This window comes from Ochotona princeps, chromosome 5 (genome assembly GCF_030435755.1).
Source record: "Ochotona princeps isolate mOchPri1 chromosome 5, mOchPri1.hap1, whole genome shotgun sequence".
Classification (NCBI taxonomy): Eukaryota; Metazoa; Chordata; class Mammalia; order Lagomorpha; family Ochotonidae; genus Ochotona; species Ochotona princeps.
The window spans coordinates 4,540,036-4,562,250 of record NC_080836.1 but is presented as its reverse complement, the minus strand read 5'-3'; the positions used below and the strand labels follow the sequence as shown (position 1 = coordinate 4,562,250).

General features: G+C 42.9%; 1 long non-coding RNA gene across 1 annotated transcript; it reads left to right on the top strand.

Annotated features, from left to right (window-relative positions):
• Positions 1 to 12,857: 12,857 nt before the first annotated feature.
• On the top strand, positions 12,858 to 16,997 carry LOC131480290 (uncharacterized). Its single transcript, XR_009245393.1, has 3 exons — positions 12,858 to 12,935; positions 15,008 to 15,045; positions 16,748 to 16,997. It is a non-coding gene; the product is annotated as an uncharacterized LOC131480290 (long non-coding RNA).
• Positions 16,998 to 22,215: the final 5,218 nt, after the last annotated feature.

The window sequence follows — 22,215 nt, the reverse complement described above, 5'->3', positions numbered from 1 at the left end:
AAACCTACATTTCCACCCGTCTCTTCATAGGACAGAGCCTAATGCTATCCTAAAGATACCTTAGCAAGGCCAAGGAGCCCCTGGTAGGAGAGAATGATGCCTGCGTGGAGTAGAAACTTGGTCCGACTTAAAAGGATGTGAAGCGAGACAATTCCATAACACTCAGGCAACCACAATAGAGAATCCAACCTAAGACAGAAGTTAAACGGGAAAGTGCCTTGGCCCATTCTGGATGATATGGAGCCACCCTGCTCCCCTAGGAAGCACTGCACTCACTCTCTGTGAACGTGCTTCAGACATCTCACTGGTCTCAACCTCAAAGACAGAGGCAGGAAGATCTGTGAGACTGTGTGTTGCTGTTTGCAGATGTCATTTAGGGTGTGTTCTATGCAAGTAATCTGAGATGGATTGTTGTTTCGTTTGCTTTCAGACTCATCCAAAGTGACCGATTTGGCTGTTTGTGCCGATTCAGGTAGGAAATCAGAGCTAGGGCTGCCAGGGGAACATGATGCCAAGCTGGAGCTTGTTGCGGGAAACTCTGCCAACTGTGCCCTTCCCCGGTGTGACTCAGGTGCCCATAGCAATGTGTGTGAGAATCCGCTTTCATGGTCAGTACCATTTCAGGACCTGACCTCAGAAGGTCCCTGTGTCCTAGGAGATGGCCTGAGTTCCATGCATGGGATGTGCAATTGCACTGAGACTAAGGACACATGGGAGACCTGGTCCATGGACCAGTTGGACACCCTCTGACACAATGTGCAAGGGCACTTAGCTTTGCTCAGAACCATGCAATCTGGTTGCCATCCTTCCGTGCTGCATGGCATTGTGTGCTTGAGGGTACATCCAACTCTGCCAGAGATGCATTGTCGCTGCCAATGGGGCTTTGTTTGCTGGCTCTTGGTAGCAGTGAGCAGATCGCAGTGGCATCTGAAGTGCCTTGGGCCGGTCTGGGTGACATGGAGCCACCCTGTTCTCCTAGAAAGCACTGCACGCGCTCTTTCTGAACGTGCTTCAGACATCTCACGGGTCTCAACCTCAAAGATGGTGACAGGAAGATGTGTGAGACTGTGTGGTGCTGTTTGCAGATGTCACTTTGGGTGTGTTTTATGCAACTAAACTGAGACAGATTGTTGTTTGCCTTCTTTTCAGACCTGGCCAAAGCGACCGATTTGCCTGTTTGTGCCGCTTCAGGTAGGAAATCAGAGCTAGGGCTCCCAGCGGAACATGATGCCAAGCTGGAGCTTGTTGGAGCGCTGTGTGGTGCTGTTTGCAGATGTCATTTAGGGTGTGTTTTATGCAAGCAATCTGAGATGGATTGTTGTTTTGTTTCCTTTCAGACCCATCCAATGCGACCGATTTGGCTGTTTGTGCCGATTCAGGTAGGAAATAAGAACCAGGGCTGCCAGGGGACCATAATGCCAAGCTGGAGCTGTGTGGTGCTGTTTGCAGATGTCACTTTGGGTGTGTTTTGTGCAAGCAGTCTGAGATGGATTGTCGTTTTGTTTCATTTCAGACTCATCCAAAGTGACCGATTTGGCTGTTTGTGCCGATTCAGGTAGGAAATCAGAGCTAGGGCTGCCAGGGGAACATGATGGTGGCAGGAAGATGTGTGAGCCTGTGTGGTACAGTTTACAGATGTCACTTTGGGTGTGTTTTGTGCAAGCCATCTGAGATGGATTGTTGTTTTGTTTCCTTTCAGACCCGTCCAATGCGACCGATTTGGCTATTTGTGCCCATTCAGGTAGGAAATAAGAACCAGGGCTCCCAGGGACCATAATGCCAGGGGGAGCTCTGTGTTGCTGTTTGCAGATGTCACTTTGGGTGTGTTCTATGCAAGTAATCTGAGATGGATTGTTGTTTTGTTTGCTTTCAGACCTGGACAAAGTGAACGACTTGGCCATTTGTTCCGATTCAGGTAGGAAATCAGAGCTTGGGCTCCCAGGGGAACATGATGCCAAGCTGGAGCTTGTTGGAGCGTTGTGTGTTGCTGTTTCAAGATGTCACTTTGGGTGTGTTTTATGCAAGCAATCTGAGATGGATTGTTGTTTTGTTTGCTTTCAGACCCGTCCAATGAGACCGATTTGGCTATTTGTGCCGATTCAGGTAGGAAATAAGAACCAGGGCTGCCAGGGGACCATAATGCCAAGCTGGAGCTGTGTGGTGCTGTTTCAAGATGTCACTTTGGGTGTGTTTTGTGCAAGCAATCTGAGATGGATTGTCGTTTTGTTTCCTTTCAGACTTATCCAAAGTGACCGATTTGGCTGTTTGTGCTGATTCAGGTAGGAAATCAGAGCTAGGGCTGCCAGGGGAACATGATGGTGGCAGGAAGATTGTGAGACTGTGTGTTGCTGTTTGCAGATGTCATTTACGGTGTGTTTTATGCAAATAATCTGAGATGGATTGTTGTTTTGTTTGCTTTCAGACCTGGTCAAAGTGACCGATTTGGCTGTTTGTTCCGATTCAGGTAGGAAATCAGAGCTAGGGCTGCCAGGGGAACACAATGCCAAGCTGGAGCTTGTTGGAGCGCTGTGTGGTGCTGTTTCAAGATTTCACTTTGGGTGTGTTTTGTGCAAGCAATCTGAGATGGATTATCATTTTGTTTCCTTTCAGACCCATCCAATGCGACCGATTTGGCTATTTGTGCCGATTCAGGTACGAAATAAGAACCAGGGCTCCCAGGGGACCATAATGCCAAGCTGGAGCTGTGTGTTGCTGTTTCAAGATGTCACTTTGGGTGTGTTTTGTGCAAACAATCTGAGATGGATTGTCGTTTTGTTTGCTTTCAGACTCATCCAAACTTACCGATTTGGCTGTTTGTGCCGATTCAGTTAGGAAATCAGAGCTAGGGCTGCCAGGGGAACATGATGCCAAGCTGGAGCTTGTTGCGGGAAACTCTGCTAGCTGTGGCTTTCCCTGGTGTGACTCAGGTGCCCATAGCAATGTGTGTGAGAATCCGCTTTCATGGTCAGTACCATTTCAGGACCTGACCTCAAAAGGTCCCTGTGTCCTAGGAGATGGCCTGAGTTCCATCCATTGGATGTGCAATTGCACGAGACTAAGGACACATGGAAGACTTCGTCCATAGACCAGTTGGACGCCCTCTGACACAATGTGCAAGGGCACTTAGCTTTGCTCAGACACAATGTGATCTGGTTGCCATCCTTCTATGCTGCATGGCATTGTGTGCTTGAGGGTACATCCAACTCATGCATTGTCGCTGCCAATGGGGCTTTGTTTGCTGGCTCTTGGTAGCAGTGAGCAGATCGCAGTGGCATCTGAAGTGCCTTGGGCCGGTCTGGGTGACATGGAGCCACCCTGTTCCCCTAGGAAGCACTGCACGCACTCTTTCTGAATGTGCTTCAGGTATCTCATGGATCTCACTATCAAATATGGTGCAGGAAGATGTGTGAGACTGTGTGGTGCTGTTTGCAGATGTCACTTTGGGTGTGTTCTATGCAAGTAAACTGAGATGGATTGTTGTTTTGTTTCCTTTCAGACGTGGCCAAAGTGACCGATTTGGCTGTTTGTGCTGATTCAGGTAGGAAATCAGAGCTAGGGCTCCCAGGGGAACATGATGGTGGCAGGAAGATCTGTGAGACTGTGTGTTGCTGTTTGCAGATGTCACTTTGGGTGTGTTCTATGCAAGTAATCTGAGATGGATTGTTGTTTTGTTTGCTTTCAGACCTGGTCAAAGTGACCGATTTGGCTGTTTGTGCCGATTCAGGTAGGAAATCAGAGCTAGGGCTGCCAGGGGAACATGATGCCAAGCTGGAGCTTGTTGGGGGCACCTCTGCCAACTGTGCCCTTCCCCGGTGTGACTCAAGTGTCCATAGCAATGTGTCTGAGAATCCCCTTTCATGGTCGGTGCCAGGTCAGAACCAGACCTCACAAGGTCCCTGTGTCCTAGGAGATGACCTGAGTTCCATCCATTGGATGTGCAATTGCACTGAGACTAAGGATACATGGGAGACCTGGTCCATGGACCAGTTGGACACCCTCTGACACAATGTGCAAGGGCACTTAGCTTTGCTCAGACACCATGCAATCTGGTTGCCATCCTTCCGTGCTGCATGGCATTGTGTGCTTGAGGGTACATCCAACTCTGCCAGAGATGCATTGTCGCTGCCAATGGGGCTTTGTTTGCTGGCTCTAGGTGGCAGTGAGCTGATTGCAGTGGCATCTGAAGTGCCTTGGGCCGGTCTGGGTGACATGGAGCCACCCTGTTCCCCTAGGAAGCACTTCACGCACTCTTTCTGAACGTGCTTTAGACATCTCATGGGTCTCAACCTCAAAGATGGTGCAGGAAGATGTGTGAGCCTGTGTGGTACAGTTTGCAGATGTCACTTTGGGTGTGTTTTGTGCAAGCCATCTGAGATGGATTGTTGTTTTGTTTCCTTTCAGACCTGGCCAAAGTGACCGATTTGGCTATTTGTGCCCATTCAGGTAGGAAATAAGAACCAGGGCTCCCAGGGACCATAATGCCAGGGGGAGCTGTGTGTTGCTGTTTGCAGATGTCACTTTGGGTGTGTTCTATGCAAACAATCTGAGATGGATTGTTGTTTTGTTTGCTTTCAGACCTGGTCAAAGTGACCGATTTGGCTGTTTGTTCCGATTCAGGTAGGAAATCAGAGCTAGGGCTCCCAGGGGAACATGATGGTGGCAGGAAGATTGTGAGACTGTGTGTTGCTGTTTGCAGATGTCATTTACGGTGTGTTTTATGCAAATAATCTGAGATGGATTGTTGTCTTGTTTGCTTTCAGACCTGGTCAAAGTGACCGATTTGGCTGTTTGTTCCGATTCAGGTAGGAAATCAGAGCTAGGGCTGCCAGGGGAACACAATGCCCAGCTGGAGCTTGTTGTAGCGCTGTGTGGTGCTGTTTCAAGATTTCACTTTGGGTGTGTTTTGTGCAAGCAATCTGAGATGGATTATCATTTTGTTTCCTTTCAGACCCATCCAATGAGACCGATTTGGCTATTTGTGCCGATTCAGGTAGGAAATAAGAACCAGGGCTCCCAGGGGACCATAATGCCAAGCTGGAGCTGTGTGGTGCTGTTTCAAGATGTCACTTTGGGTGTGTTTTGTGCAATCTGAGATGGATTGTCGTTTTGTTTGCTTTCAGACTCATCCAAACTTACCGATGTGGCTGTTTGTGCCGATTCAGGTAGGAAATCAGAGCTAGGGCTGCCAGGGGAACATGATGGTGGCAGGAAGATCTGTGAGACTGTGTGTTGCTGTTTGCAGATGTCACTTTGGGTGTGTTCTATGCAAGTAATCTGAGATGGATTGTTGTTTTGTTTGCTTTCAGACCTGGCCAAAGTGACCGATTTGGCTGTTTGTGCCGATTCAGGTAGGAAATCAGAGCTAGGGCTCCCAGGGGAACATGATGCCAAGCTGGAGCTTGTTGGAGCGCTGTGTGGTGCTGTTTGCAGATGTCATTTACGGTGTGTTTTATGCAAATAATCTGAGATGGATTGTTGTTTTTTTGCTTTCAGACCCGTCCAATGCGACTGATTTGGCTATTTGTTCCGATTCAGGTAGGAAATAAGAACCAGGGCTCCCAGGGGACCATAATGCCAAGCTGGAGCTGTGTGGTGCTGTTTCAAGATGTCACTTTGGGTGTGTTTTGTGCAAGCAATCTGAGATGGATTGTCATTTTGTTTCGTTTCAGACTTGTCCAAACTTACCGATTTGGCTTTTTGTGCTGATTCAGGTAGGAAATCAGAGCTAGGGCTGCCAGGGGAACATGATGCCAAGCTGGAGCTTGTTGCGGACAACTCTGCCAACTGTGCCTTTCCCCGGTGTGACTCAAGGGTGCCCATAGCAATGTGTTTGAGAATCCCCTCTCATGGTGAGTGTCAGGTCAGGACCAGACCTCAAAAGGTCCCTGTGTCCTAGGAGATGACCTGAGTTCCATCCATTGGATGTGCAATTGCACTGAGACTAAGGACACATGGAAGACTTCGTCCATGGACCAGTTGGACGCCCTCTGACACAATGTGCAAGGGCACTTAGCTTTGCTCAGACACAATGTGATCTGGTTGCCATCCTTCTATGCTGCATGGCATTGTGTGCTTGAGGGTACATCCAAATCATGCATTGTCGCTGCCAATGGGGCTTTGTTTGCTGGCTCTTGGTGGCAGTGAGCAGATCGCAGTGGCATCTGAAGTGCCTTGGGCCGGTCTGGGTGACATGGAGCCACCCTGTTCCCCTAGAAAGCACTGCACGCACTCTTTCTGAACGTGCTTTAGACATCTCATGGGTCTCAACCTCAAAGATGGTGACAGGAAGATGTGTGAGACTGTGTGGTACAGTTTGCAGATGTCACTTTGGGTGTGTTTTGTGCAAACAATCTGAGATGGATTGTCGTTTTGTTTGCTTTCAGATTCATCCAAAGTGACCGATTTGGCTGTTTGTGCCGATTCAGGTAGGAAATCAGAGCTAGGGCTGCCAGGGGAACATGATGGTGGCAGGAAGATCTGTGAGACTGTGTGTTGCTGTTTGCAGATGTCACTTTGGGTGTGTTTTATGCAAGTAATCTGAGATAGAGTGTTGTTTTGTTTGCTTTCAGACCTGGCCAAAGTGACCGATTTGGCTGTTTGTGCCGATTCAGGTAGGAAATAAGAACCTGGGCTGCCAGGGGAACATTATGGTGGCAGGAAGATTGTGAGACTGTGTGTTGCTATTTGCAGATGTCATTTAGGGTGTGTTTCATGCAAGTAATCTGAGATGGATTGTTGTTTTGTTTGCTTTCAGACCCGTCCAATGCGACTGATTTGGCTGTTTGTTCCGATTCATGTAGGAAATAAGAACCAGGGCTCCCAGGGGACTATAATGCCAAGCTGGAGCTTGTTGGAGCGCTGTGTGTTGCTGTTTCAAGATGTCACTTTGGGTGTGTTCTGTGCAAGTAATCTGAGATGGATTGTTGTTTTGTTTCCTTTCAGACCCGTCCAATGCTACTAATTTGGCTGTTTGTGCCGATTCAGGTAGGAAATAAGAACCAGGGCTGTCAGGGGAACATGATGCCAAGCTGGAGCTGTGTGGTGCTGTTTCCAGATGTCACTTTGGGTGTGTTTTGTGCAAGCAATCTGAGATGGATTGTCATTTTGTTTCCTTTCAGACTTGTCCAAAGTGACCGATTTGGCTGTTTGTGCCGATTCAGGTAGGAAATAAGAATCAGGGCTGCCAGGGGAACATGATGCCAACCTGGAGCTTGTTGGGGACACCTCTGCCAACTGTGCCTTTCCCCGGTGTGACTCAGGTGCCCATAGCAATGTGTGTGAGAAACCCCTCTCATGGTCAGTACCATTTCAGGACCAGACCTCACAAGGTCCCTGTGTCCTTGGAGATGACCTGAGTTCCATCCATTGGATGTGCAATTGCACTGAGACTAAGGACACATGGGAGACCTGGTCCATGGACCAGTTGGACGCCCTCTGACACAATGTGCAAGGGCACTTAGCTTTGCTCAGACACCATGCAATCTGGTTGCCATCCTTCCGTGCTGCATGGCATTGTGTGCTTGAGGGTACATCCAACTCTGCCAGAGATGCATTGTCGCTGCCAATGGGGCTTTGTTTGCTGGCTCTTGGTGGCAGTGAGCAGATCGCAGTGGCATCTGAAGTGCCTTGGGCCGGTCTGGGTGACATGGAGCCACCCTGTTCTCCTAGGAAGCACTGCACGCACTCTTTCTGAATGTGCTTCAGACATCTCATGGGTCTCAACCACAAAGATGGTGGCAGGAAGATCTGTGAAACTGTGTGCTGCTGTTTGCAGATGTCACTTTGGGTGTGTTTTATGCAAGCAATCTGAGATGGATTGTTGTTTTGTTTGCTTTCAGACCTGGCCAATGTGACCGATTTGGCTGTTTGTTCCGATTCAGGTAGGAAATCAGAGCTAGGGCTCCCAGGGGAACATGATGGTGGCAGGAAGATCTGTGAGACTGTGTGTTGCTGTTTGCAGATGTCACTTTGGGTGTGTTTTATGCAAGTAATCTGAGATAGATTGTTGTTTTCCTTCCGTCCTTTCAGACCCGACCAAAGTGACCGATTTGGCTGTTTGTGCCGATTCAGGTAGGAAATCAGAGCTAGGGCTCCCAGGGGAACATGATGGTGGCAGGAAGATCCGTGAGACTGTGTGTTGCTGTTTCAAGATGTCACTTTGGGTGTGTTCTATGCAAGTAATCTGAGATAGATTATTGTTTTGTTTGCTTTCAGACCGATCCAAAGTGACCGATTTGGCTGTTTGTGCCGATTCAGGTAGGAAATCAGAGCTAGGGCTGCCAGGGGAACATGATGCCAAGCTGGAGCATGTTGGAGCGCTGTGTTTTGCTGTTTGCAGATGTCATTTAAGGTGTGTTTTATGCAAGTAATCTGAGATGGATTGTTGTTTTGTTTCCTTTCAGACTCATCCAAAGTGACCGATTTGGCTGTTTGTGCCGATTCAGGTAGGAAATCAGAGCTAGGGCTGCCAGGGGAACATGATGCCAAGCTGGAGCTTGTTGCGGGCACCTCTGCCAATTGTGCCCTTCCCCGGTATGACTCAGGTGCCCATAGCAATGTGTCTGAGAATCCCCTTTCATGGTCAGTGCCAGGTCAGGACCAGAGCTCACAAGGTCCCTGTGTCCTTGGAGATGGCCTGAGTTCCATGCATGGGATGTGCAATTGCACTGAGACTAAGGACACATGGGAGACCTGGTCCATGGACCAGTTGGACGCCCTCTGACACAATGTGCAAGGGCACTTAGCTTTGCTCAGACACCATGCAATCTGGTTGCCATCCTTCCGTGCTGCATGGCATTGTGTGCTTGAGGGTACATCCAACTCTGCCAGAGATGCATTGTCGCTGCCAATGGGGCTTTGTTTGCTGGCTCTTGGTGGCAGTGAGCAGATTGCAGTGGCATGTGAAGTGCCTTGGGTCGGTCTGGGTGACATGGAGCCACCCTGTTCCCCTAGGAAGCACTTCACGCACTCTTTCTGAACGTGCTTCAGACATCTCACGGGTCTCAACCTCAAAGATGGTGACAGGAAGATGTGTGAGACTGTGTGGTGCTGTTTGCAGATGTCACTTTGGGTGTGTTCTATGCAAGTAATCTGAGATGGATTGTTGTTTTGTTTGCTTTCAGACCTGGCCAATGTGACCGATTTGGCTATTTGTGCCGATTCAGGTAGGAAATCAGAGCTAGGGCTGCCAGGGGAACATGATGGTGGCAGGAAGATCTGTGAGACTGTGTGTTGCTGTTTGCAGATGTCATTTAGGGTGTGTTTTATGCAAGCAATCTGAGATGGATTGTTGTTTTGTTTCCTTTTAGACCCGTCCAATGCGACCGATTTCGCTATTTGTGCCGACTCAGGTAGGAAATAAGAACCAGGGCTCCCAGCGGACCATAATGCCAAGCTGGAACTGTGTGTTGCTGTTTGCAGATGTCACGTTGGGTGTGTTCTGTGCAAGCATTCTGAAATGGATTGTCGTTTTGTTTGCTTCCAGATTCATCCAAAGTTACCGATTTGGCTGTTTGTGCCGATTCAGGTAGGGAATAAGAACCAGGGCTGCCAGGGGAACTTGATGCCAAGCTGGAGCACTGTGTGTTGCTGTTTGCAGATGTCACTTTGGGTGTATTTTATGCAAGCAATTTGAGATGGATTTTTGTTTTGTTTGCTTTCAGACTTGTCCCAAGTGACCGATTTGGCTGTTTGTGCCGATTCAGGTAGGAAATAAGAATCAGGGCTACCAGGGGAAACACTTTCCTAAAGTGGTAGAGAGACAGTTTCAGTGGCATGTGTCCTGGGCAGCCTTCCTCTCCTGGGTTTACTCCCTCTAGTTGTGCAGTGTAGACCAATTTCTTGATGGAGAGTTGTTTTTGTGTCCTGGAAACCAAGGCAGTAGTCACCTGTTGTATCCTTGATCCACCACAGCATTGAGTGGGTATTCATCTGCCTCCCAGGTTCCCTAATTTCCTGTTACTTTTCTTTGTGGAAGTATAAGGGGCAGTTCTTAAAACACAAAGCAATATCAGTAATGAATTCCATCTCCAAAAATTATTTGTATGTGAGTGTTGTGGCCCCAAAGTGGTTGACATCTCCCTGTCAAACTCTCATAGAATGCTTTGAAAAGGCTTTTTATCATGGAGCCTTGGAAATGTCTTAAGTCTCACCATAGGATTCTGTGATGTCTTGGTGTATGAATATTTGTGATGTTCCCAAATGTGGATATGGGTCTTTTTTCTGAAAAATACACTCAGATTTTTGTTTTGATTTCTCTTCAACAGAGATATTAAATTTCACAATGGGTTCGACATCAGACTCAGGTATGGAAAAAAGTTTGATTTCCTGATAAACATTGACCCCAAGGTTGAGCTACACTTTTATGTCTACCACAATTCTTGTGCATGACTCTTGTGGTTCTTTTTTTTTATAGTTTGTCTAGATTTTTTACTACCAATGTCTTTGACATCCTCAATCTCTCTACCCCAGAGGGATAGATTTTTCTGGACGTGAACTGCCCTGTTGGCATTTGTACTGAGACCCTACAATTACCCAATTACTTATTCTGTTCTGCATGGACAACTGCCCACTGAATAGTCACTCTGCATGTTACCAGAGACTTTCAGGATTTCCAGCTGTACCCTTTGTTCAGATCACAAGGCTGTTTCAATGCTGGACCTATGCATGTTGCTCCAACAGAATGAATTTCAAATGACAAGTGTCTACTCAGAAGCTCTATTACCTCTACACTTTGTTTCCCACATGCATTTTACATCACTGATAATTGTTGTTGTTCTCATACAGTTTATCACTCAATAGGTTGATGCTTGGGTGTCGAACAACTTATTTTCATCTGATACTGAGTCTGTTTTCTGCAACTCTATGAAGACAGACTAACCTTTTTTTCAGTTAAAAATACAAAGGACAGCAGAACACAAATGGGATACAGCATCCAATAGTATAAATGAGCAGAATGCTCATGTGACCATGTGTTAATGGATGCCAAATCCAGGTGCTAGTTTGGCTCATCCTGCATCCTTTCCTCTTTCCTATGTTGCTAGGGAGCCCCAAGGACATGCCTCCTCAGGCTTCCCTTTCAATGCCCTATGTCATCATGTACCTTGTATGAAATTTTCTTTTGATACAAGTTCACATGAGGTTTTAATCTTTGTTGAATCTGTCATGAGCTGTGCAGGATGAGTGGTGATCCTTTGGGGAACCGTTTGGGTACTCACTTCACTATGACAACCACGATTCCATTGTCTCCCTCCACACCATGGCCCATTCTCTGTCCCCTGATCTGATCGTTTCACCGTTCTCTATCCTAATGCCTTCTGAAAGTGTCCTTGATATTCAGGAGATAGTGGTGACACTCATTGGCCAATTGAAATGCTCTCAGAAGTAATATACAAAGATGTCTATATGTTCTTACACCCAATTCTATCCAAGCACTATTCTCCCTTGCTACATGTTTGTATGAAGTTCAGGAATGTCAAAATTCTTCCAGGAATATGTTTTAGGCATGGATTTTGTGTTGTTGTAAGCAGTTTTTATTGCCTGCCATCTGATGTGCTGTTGACTCTTGCTTGGAGCTCACATAAGGCGTGTTTTGTTTCCCATTCCACCTGCAGGACACCTGGAATGATGTGTCAAATAAGTCCAGTCAGCCAGAGGCCTATGATGCCAAGCCTGAGTTGGTTATGTACCCAAATTATTTTCTAACCTGTGCCCCCTATTTCATGTGTTTAATTAGCCAAATCCCTTGTTTAAGCACCTTATGTTCTCCACTCACACACAGAACAAACAATAAGGGATGCTTTTTCTGCAAGATTGCATTGGTGCTTTCCAACATTCTTTCTGCCTAAGAATTGAACTCCTGAGTTACAAGTTCCCACAGGACACATGCACTGAGGGAACCACTTTCCTTCCTGTGGTGCTAGGGTTGTCTCTCAATAGCACACTCAAGAGGCACTTCCCAGGACACTTTAACTTCTGAAAGGGGTAACTGCAAGGCTCTGAAAGCCACTGCTTGTGAATCAAAAATACACATCTGACAGGAATTGTGAAGGAGTTTGCTCAACATTCAAATGACTCCATCGCTGCATTCTATCTCATGATCTGTTTAAGTTTGGTTGTGTTGCAGAGGCTTCAAGAAGCCTCACTGAAAACCCCACTGTGGGTGATGTTGGAATGGCAAATCTCCCATGTGTGCTCTGATCCAGAGGTGAGACAGTTTTCTAAACACATCCACAGGCATCATCATCAGCTTTTCTGCCTTGTCATCATCAAACCCACTTGGGAATGCCACCCAGTGTCCATGTCCATGAGTAGAACTGGACCAGATCCTCTAAGCATCGGTGGATGGGCACCACCACAGCTTGGAAAGGGGTGCACCCATTTCAGAAGCCCTCTGTCTTCTGAGGGACTTAATGGAGCAGTCTGCATGGCTTCTTGGCTTTTTTTCTTCTTTCTGCACTATAATTAGTTGAAATGCCCACTAAAAACTAAGTTGCCAGAATCTGAGTAACCTTCCTCAACTGATGAAGTCCTCAGAACTGCGCAGATCAAGTAGAATGATGACTTGGCACTTTTCTACTTCCTATAACCTTTCCTTTTCTACGTATTTATCTTTGTTCTTTAATGATGTAACTACACTGGTAAAGACATAATTGGACTGAGAAATATTAGAAAGCTCATGATGCATTTAAAATTAATACTTGTGTTGCTCTGAGATTTTCAAAATTATAAACTGTGTTATCATGGAGAAGTTTTCATACAGTGTGTTGTATGCTAGCAATCTCATAAACACCCACATTGTGAGAATAAGTCTGTGGTGGAAAATATTGTGTTGCAGTTTTCAGCTGGTTGAATATTTGAAAACACACTAAGAATTTTTTTATCTCCCATTTTCAACAGGTGATGTTCTATCAGGATGGAGTCTGATGTCTTGTCAGGTATGTTGCCTGAACACATTATTTCAATGCCAATTGGTGACTTCTGTCCCTTGATCTCTTAGTCACTACAGAGTCGAGTCAGCCTACTTCCTTAGCATTTTCTTTGATTTTCCTTGAGCTTGCTTTAATGTAGCTCAAAAGGCAACTCCATCAAAACCTGCATGTTTGAGTTCTGTAGCTTCATTTGAAATCTGCAGCTTACACATAAGGAGGAGGAGGTTCTTCGGGGGAGAATCAGCCAAGAGGCACCCGAACTGAGATCATGCTGTGGTTTAATGTTTTCCTGTCACTTGTTATGGAACACTAACAGCATTGTCGGCTTCTTTATCCCTTGTCCTTTGCTTTATCAAAGTGTGGTTGTGATGCCAAGTACAAAAATGCTATCATTGACAAAAATGTAAAATCTAAAAATAAATTTGGCATACAGGCGTTTTTCTCTCAAAAGTATTCAGGCTAGGCATCAAATTCTCATCAAGCAGTAACTGTAAACTTATCTCTATTGAGTCTCAGAAGCCACATGAGTTCCATGGGTTTATCAGATTTGGACGTTTTTTTTTTTTTTCATTGCCAATCAAGGTTGAAATGAGTATATTGTCTTCTGCTATACTGAGAAATCTCCAGGCTTTGCTTTAGCAGAAGAAATGATACCAACACTGCCATCAAGATCAGTGTCACATAGAATGGCTGACCAGAACTTCTGAGTGGGAGCTGACGCCTGACCTAGGGCGTGGCCCACCCGCGTCTAGTGTGTTCTATCTCCGGAAGAGCACAGTTGGCATGTTCTTTAGGATTTTACTTCTCAGTCACTTCCTTTGACCTCATATGAGGGACTACTTGCTCTCAAATGCTTGCATAACGTTTTGCAAGCATTGCTGTAAATCCTTGTCCATGAGGAGTGGATGGGATTCCATAGGAACACGAGCTGCAGGGGAACGTAACCATTTTGCTCCAGGCCATTCTGTCGTTGTCTTACAGTTGCATACTAAATGGACATACTTACTCCAAATGACCAGATCCACTCGGCTTATCTGTCTTTATCCTTCTTTGATATTGTAGTGTAACTCCAATTCTTTCTGCACAAATGGTATTCAAAGATAAAAATAACACATGTTTAAAAGGAATCCAGAATACAAATATACTTTTGTTAAAGAAAAATGTTAAATCTACCTATCGTAATATGTACTACCCTTAATTTTTTTCCTGAGATCTCAAAAATCTCATGAAAATCCTCAGTGTAAGTGCATAATGCTGGGATTCGGAATATTTTACCACTGTCCAAAACTTAGATGAATCTATTTCTGTAAAAATTTTAAATAAAGTTTCATTTTCCTGCAACAGAATAAATAAATACACATTGGAATAGCACCCATTGTTCAAGAACACTGATTGTACAAGCATCATCCACTGAGGGAGGAAGCCAGGCCTGCACTTCGTCTCAGGAGGACTGTCCATGAGGCCCCTAAACAAAGACAGTCATTCTGCCTGCATGCTCTTCTGTCCTGAGCCGGGGCCTGCCTTGTTCCCAAGAGATGCCCTCCCAGCCTACTCACCAGGAAGGGAGAAGCCTCTTGAGCCCAGGCAGGCCCAGGCCCAGCTCACCACATGGTCGCGGTGGCTGGAGCCAGGACCCCAAGCATGGAGTCTGACCCGGCCCAGGACCTCCGAACAGCCAACAGGCTGCAGCAAGTTCCTTGAGCTCTCAGTGGAACACCAGTGGACACTGGCACTTTTCCGGTTATCAGACCATTTGGTTTTTCTTTACCTTTTGTTCCTGTTGGAGTAAGTGTAAGTCACGAATACCAATGATAGTCAAGAATGAAAGAAAAAGAAAAGAATGAATGAACTAGAAACATTTTTTTCTCAAAAGTTATTAAAGCCATGATCCTTTTTCTTAGTATACATATTTTAATAAGCTAATCTCAGAAAATAATCAGAGAAGTATCAGTCTGCAATAGGAACTGGTACTGCATGGATTTTGAATAAGTTCTTTCAGTGCAATCAGATATGGAGTTGGATATGTGATCTACAAGTATTTTGACAGTTTTTGTTTTGTTTTGTTTTTTCTTCAACAGATCATGTAATGTAGCTGCCAGAATTGAGCCAGAGCCAGGTATGTTGAACGACCAAAAGCTCGCAATGTAAACAAGCCTAGCCTGATTCTGTATGATCCCACATGTCATCTGTCTGCCCTCTGTGATACTAAAAAGCTGGTTTAGCATAATTCCTGGATACTCTCTGTGTTGCAGTCAAAGGATTACTTTTTCAGCATGTTTCATTTTTCTAACTTTGCTTGAAATCTTAAGTTTCTAACTGTGAAGTGGTGCAGTGTCTTGGTAGAGCATTGTGCATGTGGCACCTAAACTAAGACTCCTGTTACTCCTCGTGTCTCTCGTCCTGGTGGTCAGTAGAACACTGAATTTGCAGTTTACAAGCCACTGGTTTATTTTTTTATGTCCTCACTCTGGCTTTTCCAAGGAGTAGTTCTAACTCTAGGGATATAATGTGACATTTGAATACAAAATGTTAAATGTGTGAATAAGTATGCAGTAGGAAGTCACTTTGGTCCAAAAGGTATCAAATCATTATCTTCTCATAAGTTGTAGTTTTTTCATCAGCTTGTTTCCATGGTGAATTGGAAACCTCCTTAAAATCCTCATCACAAGTATCATGGATATATTGTATTTTGGTCAAATTGTTATTTTTTTTCCTGCCCTCAGATGTTGATACAAGACTGTTGCTTGAAAATATACTAAGCAAATGACTTGTCTTTCTTTAGCAGAGGGATTTAAGCTACACATGCAAACCAGAGAAGCTCAAGTGTAATCAATGACCAAATTATACAGTGAGAGATGGTGTCAGCTTGAGTGTAATGTAGGCCACCCCGTCTACTGTCCCCTTCCTTCAGAGTTACTGAAGACAGAAGCTGAGTTGGCATTGTTCCCTATTTTTTAAAATTTGCAATGCACATCTTTTAGCCTCACACTAAGAACTACTTTTTTTCTAGAATGATTGCATTAAAAAAAAAAAAAACAGTTTGCTTGGCATCTTCTGTTTCTGTCCATGAAGAATGAATGGAATTCTTTGGACAAAATTGAGTTACCAAAACTAAAACAACCATTTTGTTTCAAGTGATTCTATCATTCATTGTCTCACAGTTGAGCATTGAATGTTAACATGCTGAGCTGCCAGGTCCCTTCAGTGTGAATGCTTTCTACAAATACAGAATTCAAAGATAACCTATGTAGTGTGAATTTTGAACATGAATTCATTTGGGATCAGAAAGGACTAAGTATCCATTTTTTTCTCACAACTTGTATTTTTCTTAAATGTTCTGCAACCCCATGAACATCATCATGATGAGTGTGATGGCTGGATTTATAATAATCTATTTTTTCACTCTTTGACACTGAGACTTTTTAAAAACTATCCTTAAAAAGACATTTTTCTTGAACGGATTAATAACACCACTCCCAGATCTGATCCACACTCAGTTTCTGCGATTGACCTGCGTCTTGTATTTGGAGAGGATCCCAGGAGTGATCCTGGCATGCTCACTGCCATCTCTCCTGTCCTTGTCTTGTCAGTCACTGAAGGGTTCATTTGGCATGATTCCTTAGGACTTCTTTCTTTACCTTCCCTGCAACAGTTCTAACACCTACTCCTCAAACTGCTGATTATTGGCAATGATTTGATAGTCCCTTCATTGCTTGGAGGAAATCTTTGGTGAAAGTCCTTAAAGCAGGATTCAGGGTACTTCCACACTCTGAGATGATTATTAACCAGAACAATCTTTCTGGTTTTTTCTTCAACAGAGAAACATCCTGGCAACTTGGAAGACCAAATGATTGGCAAGAAGGCTCAAGAAATCCTACGGACAGAAGACACATCTAGTAGAAGGCCACACAGCTCTTCTGTTCCGCCTATTCAGTTTTTAGTATTTTCCACACCTTTGTATGTCTAATTTTCTAAATTTCAATATTAACCCAAACTCTGTTTTTAAGAAAAAATGCAAAAATTCAAAATTGGGATGAAATTTATGCCCAGAAATAGCCAAATTTTTTTGTTAACAACATAGGAATCACTACAAACTCAGTTTTTTCTTTTACCATTGACTTTGTGCAGCACACATAGTAATAAGCTGTTTCCAAAACATCAGCTCAGTTAATGTCACCTTTCAGTTTTCATCGTCATTACTCAAGGGGATTTCTAGTCCTACATAAGTAATGTTTTAAGATAAAGTAAAAACTATAAGAATGAATTTAAAAAGTGAGCTGAGTTGGTACAAAAACTTTAAATCTATGCATAGATTTTTTTAGTATGTATTTTCATAAACTTTTTATGAGATTGTCTCTGTTAATATAAACATAATATTCAGAGATCTCAGAAAAAATTTCATGAAAATATATACCAGAGAAATGTATGCATGGATGTAATTTTTTTGTGCCAATACCAACTCATGTTTAAATTCATTTTTATATTTTTTAATTTTATCTTTTTTTGTTTGTTTTGAAATATCTGTTCATTTGTAGGCTTCAAACAAATGTGCTTCTGTACCATTAATAAACTGGATGTTATCCCCAGGAGAAATGATGGTTTTAAAATACTGTAGAAGCTGAAGATTAAATATGAACTTATCAAACACCTATGACAATGTTATTAGTTAAATACTGCATACAATGATGAAGTGATTCCTAGCCCTTGTTGAAAACATTAGCTGAGTAATTATAAAATTGAACATTAAGAGTCAAAAGATTCGATGCATAGGAAAAATCAAAAGACATACTTTCTAGAACAAAAAGCCAATCAGAATTTCTTCAAAAATGTCTTCTAAGTTTTTAATTCCTGGAATATGTTTATCAATGTAAAAATCATTTCTCAAAAATATCAGCTACATTGCCTTCTCATATGTCCATAAGTCTTCGTTATACCGGTCACAACAAAAACAGTTTTTTTTTCTGAAACATGACTTTTTAACAGGCTCATAGTAAGTCACAGAGATTTTACATACCATCGAATATTCATGAATTTCAAAAATCTGAATGGCAGAGTAATAGTACCATATTTATTGAAAAAGGGTACTATTCACTTATACCAATATTGACATATATATCAATTTTGACATACCTAGCTTGACCTACTTGGAAAAAATGATTTTAAGAGCTCATGTAACAACTAAAAACTGAATTACAGTTACTCTTAAAATCTTACGTTCTAATGCCTGATTTTACCGAATTACACTACCTGTTAAAATCTTACGTTCTAATGCCTGATTTTACCGAATTACACTACCTGTTAAAATCTTACGTTCTAATGCCTGACTTTACCGAATTACACTTACCATAAAAATCTTACGTTCTAATGCCTGATTTTACCAAATTACTCTACCTGTTAAAATCTTACGTTCTAGTGCCTGATTTTACCAAATTACACTTACTGTTAAAAATCTCACATTCTAATGCCTGATTTTACCGAATTACTCTACCTGTTAAAATCTTACGTTCTAGTGCCTGATTTTACCGAATTACACTTACCGTAAAAATCTTACGTTCTAATGCCTGATTTTACCGAATTACACTTACCATAAAAATCTTACGTTCTAATGCCTGATTTTACTGAATTACACTTACCGTTAAAAATTACATTCTAATGTCTGATTTTACCAAATTACACTACCTGTTAAAATCTTACGTTCTAATGCCTGATTTTACCAAATTACACTACCTGTTAAAATCTTACGTTCTAGTGCCTGATTTTACCGAATTACACTTACTGTTAAAATCTTACGTTCTAATGCCTGACTTTACCGAATTACACTTACCGTAAAAATCTCACGTTCTAGTGCCTGATTTTACTGAATTACACTTACTGTTAAAATCTTACGTTCTAATGCCTGATTTTACCGAATTACACTTACCGTAAAAATCTTACGTTCTAATGCCTGATTTTACTGAATTACACTTACCGTTAAAATCTTACGTTCTAATGTCTGATTTTACCAAATTACACTACCTGTTAAAATCTTACGTTCTAGTGCCTGATTTTACTGAATTACACTTACTGTTAAAAATCTCACATTCTAATGCCTGATTTTACCAAATTATAGTTACTGTTAAAATGTTATGGTCTAATGCCTGATGTTATGACTTAAAGAAATAACCTCTACATGAGACAACTGTTTAGTAGAGGAAGACAGATGACCAATTTTCGACAAAAGCACTAAGCTATGTATACTGTAACTACTTGAAGTATCATATGTATATATCCCATGAATCTTACAGATCTATTCTTTTATAAACCTAACTTACTGATTATTCATCATAACGATGAATGTATTGATTCCATGTCATATCAAACTCTAATTTTACAAAGTACATTTTTTATTATTGAAAATCTATTTTCAATGTTTCCCCCATGAAATTCTAGATTTCATTATAAAGTTCATTTGTCCACACAATAAAAGCATTTGATGACTTACTGGCTTTGATCATTTTGTTTGCTCCTGAGTACAGCTTTACTGGGGGGTCCAGCTCAGTTGAGTATTTCTGGTCTCACTGGTCAGTCAAGTCCTGTAGTCAACTGACAATGTCACTGGGAATGTTTTGTTGGTCTTTCAGCTGCCTCTTTTTTAGTCTCTTTGGTGACAGCAGGTAATCTCTGCCGCTGTCTATGGAGAAAGAGGAGATAGGAAGGGGCAGAAAATGTCACTTTTCACACCTCTAGTTGCGTCACATTTGCAAATCTCCCATTGGTCAAAGTTCAGAGGTGCGTGGTGGAGCTAAGGTTAGCTTTTACCAGAAAGAGACAGTCGGCCCCTCTCTCTAACTGCATTATCCCCACTATTCCACAGTGCCATTGTCGTAGATTTAAATACCTTTGACCAACCTCAGTCCAAGCTTAAAATGTGAGGTTTAGAAATATTTTTAATTTTAATTTTTTAGTATTTTATGATACAGCTCCAGACTCTTGCATTTCCGCTTATTCCTCCCACTGATTCGCCCCCAGATCATTAAAATATGATAGTTCTTCATAAACAGCCATAAGTCCATCATTCTGCGCTTTAATTTTATCCTGACATCATAGGTATAGACAAAGGAGTCCAGCGTCCTATTGTCTAATGTATTTAATAGTTTCATTGGGAGCCCATCTTTGATTTGGAAGTAGAGATGCATGCTGAATTTTATCTTCACACCTGGATATGATAGTCCCTATTACTTACTGTACATCCCATTAAATGAATTATCAATCTTTTGTCACATTCTGAGTTGTGTGACAATTTTCATGCAATCCAGCTCTGGACTGGAACATGAATAATCCCTTTATGTCATTTACCTACAGAATATGTGTTACCCATTCCCCTCTGGCTTAGTGTGCAGTTTGGTTTTTCACTCAGCCATCAGGATATTTTTGTACTTATATTGTGGAACCCCCACTTCACAGTGCCCACAATATGCATGAGTGGAGATAATGCCACAATTAAAAATGCCAAAGAAAAGACAAAAAGGTGTACTTAAAGTGATGAAAACACCATCTTCATTTGCAAATCACTACATTCACATCAGTTTAAAAGCACCCCAAAATGGGAACACCAATGGGATCGTTTCAGAAACAGCTGCGTGCTCATATGAAGGTTCTGCTGCACATCAACACTTGTGGAGTAAAAGAGGCAGAAATAATCTGCCTTCACGGTGCATCTGTGACTTTTTGATCATAAAATTTCAGAAGAAGACAATAGGAAATAGAGGAAATCTGATATCCAAGGGATTTGCCAATTGCAATCCATGAGCACTATTCTAACCATAAGAAAACTTAACAATCGGGGTTTTTTTCATCTGCTTGATGAAGGTAATTTCTTCGTTTTAAAGGAATATCCTAAGGCCCGAACTGCTCCAAACTTGAACTTAAAATGAATGTTATGCAATAACACTGTCAGATACATGTCTTTATGGCAGATAGGAGAAAGATAGTATAATCTTAGTGGTTATGCTATGCTTAATGGTGTAAGATGGAACATGTTAATCAGAGAAATAAAGATCTTTGAGATCTTTATTGAAAAAACATCTTCTAGGTTACCAGTGCTGAAGTTCTGAGATCCATGTGTGTAAGATTTACTCATGAACAGTGTGCCTTAAAACTTGACAAATATATTTCAAAGTTATTTGCACAAAGATAAATGCATATTTTAATTCACTTCCAAAACTTCTTTGAATGTCGAATTTACACACAAACATTCGTTTACTTTCTGCTGTACAAAAGCAGCGCAGCAGAACCTGGGGAAATGGAACAAGCACCATTTTCTTCGCAAAGCAATGGGCAATATCTTGGACTCTAATCTCACTCTTTCCATTTTAGGCAAATAGGCCAATACTGTGAAGATCAGTAGTAGACAGCTGCTTTAGTTTTTTTTTTAATATTCATTTATTCATTAATTACATTGTATTACATGACACAATTTCATAGGTACTGGGATTCCCCCCCCCTTCACCCCAAACCCTTCCCCCATGGTGAATTCCTTCACCTTGATGCATAACCACAGCTCAAGTTCCGTTGAGATTCCCTAATTAAAAGCTCACACCATACAGAGTCCAGCATCCCACTTCAATGGGATGTTCAAGTTCAAGTTCAATGGCCTCTTAGGGAGGCCCTCTCAGGTTTGAAGGCAGAGCCAGCAGAGCGTCACCTCGATCAATTAGAAGCTCCAACATATCATCAGCAACAGTCCAGGTATGATGAGGCTGGTGCAGAGTCCACTGATTGACATAGTCCATCTTAGAGTTTCCCCTTGTCCAGTTTTCCGCTGGAAGTATATAGCTGAGGTGGTTGATTGATCTACTCCATTTTCCATCTTTTCTTGGTTAATGTTTTGATTTCTCCATTTTGTTCAGGGGAATCCCCTAAGAAACTTTGAGGCATTCCCAGTCCAGGCTCCTACATGCACTACTAGTAAGCACAGTGCCCGCCACCGTCCATCACTCCGATCAGCTGGTGGTTGTAATCCCTGGGTTGGTTCTATTCTGAGACCCGACCTCCATTGGAACCAATGAGTATTGCAGCTCTCCCCGGCTCTGCCCATCACACACTAGTCCCTCACCTAAACCAGTGGGAGGTGTGCTGGTTGGGTGTTGCATTCCCTACTGGCACAGGCCATTTCACCTTGGCATTTTGTGTTTTGTACTGTTTTTTGTTTTGTTTTGTTTTGTTTTAATCGCAACCGAACCTGGCCAGGCCCCCACACAGTTTCAGCGCTTGGGCTTGCCAGTGGATGACGTGAACTGACTCAGCC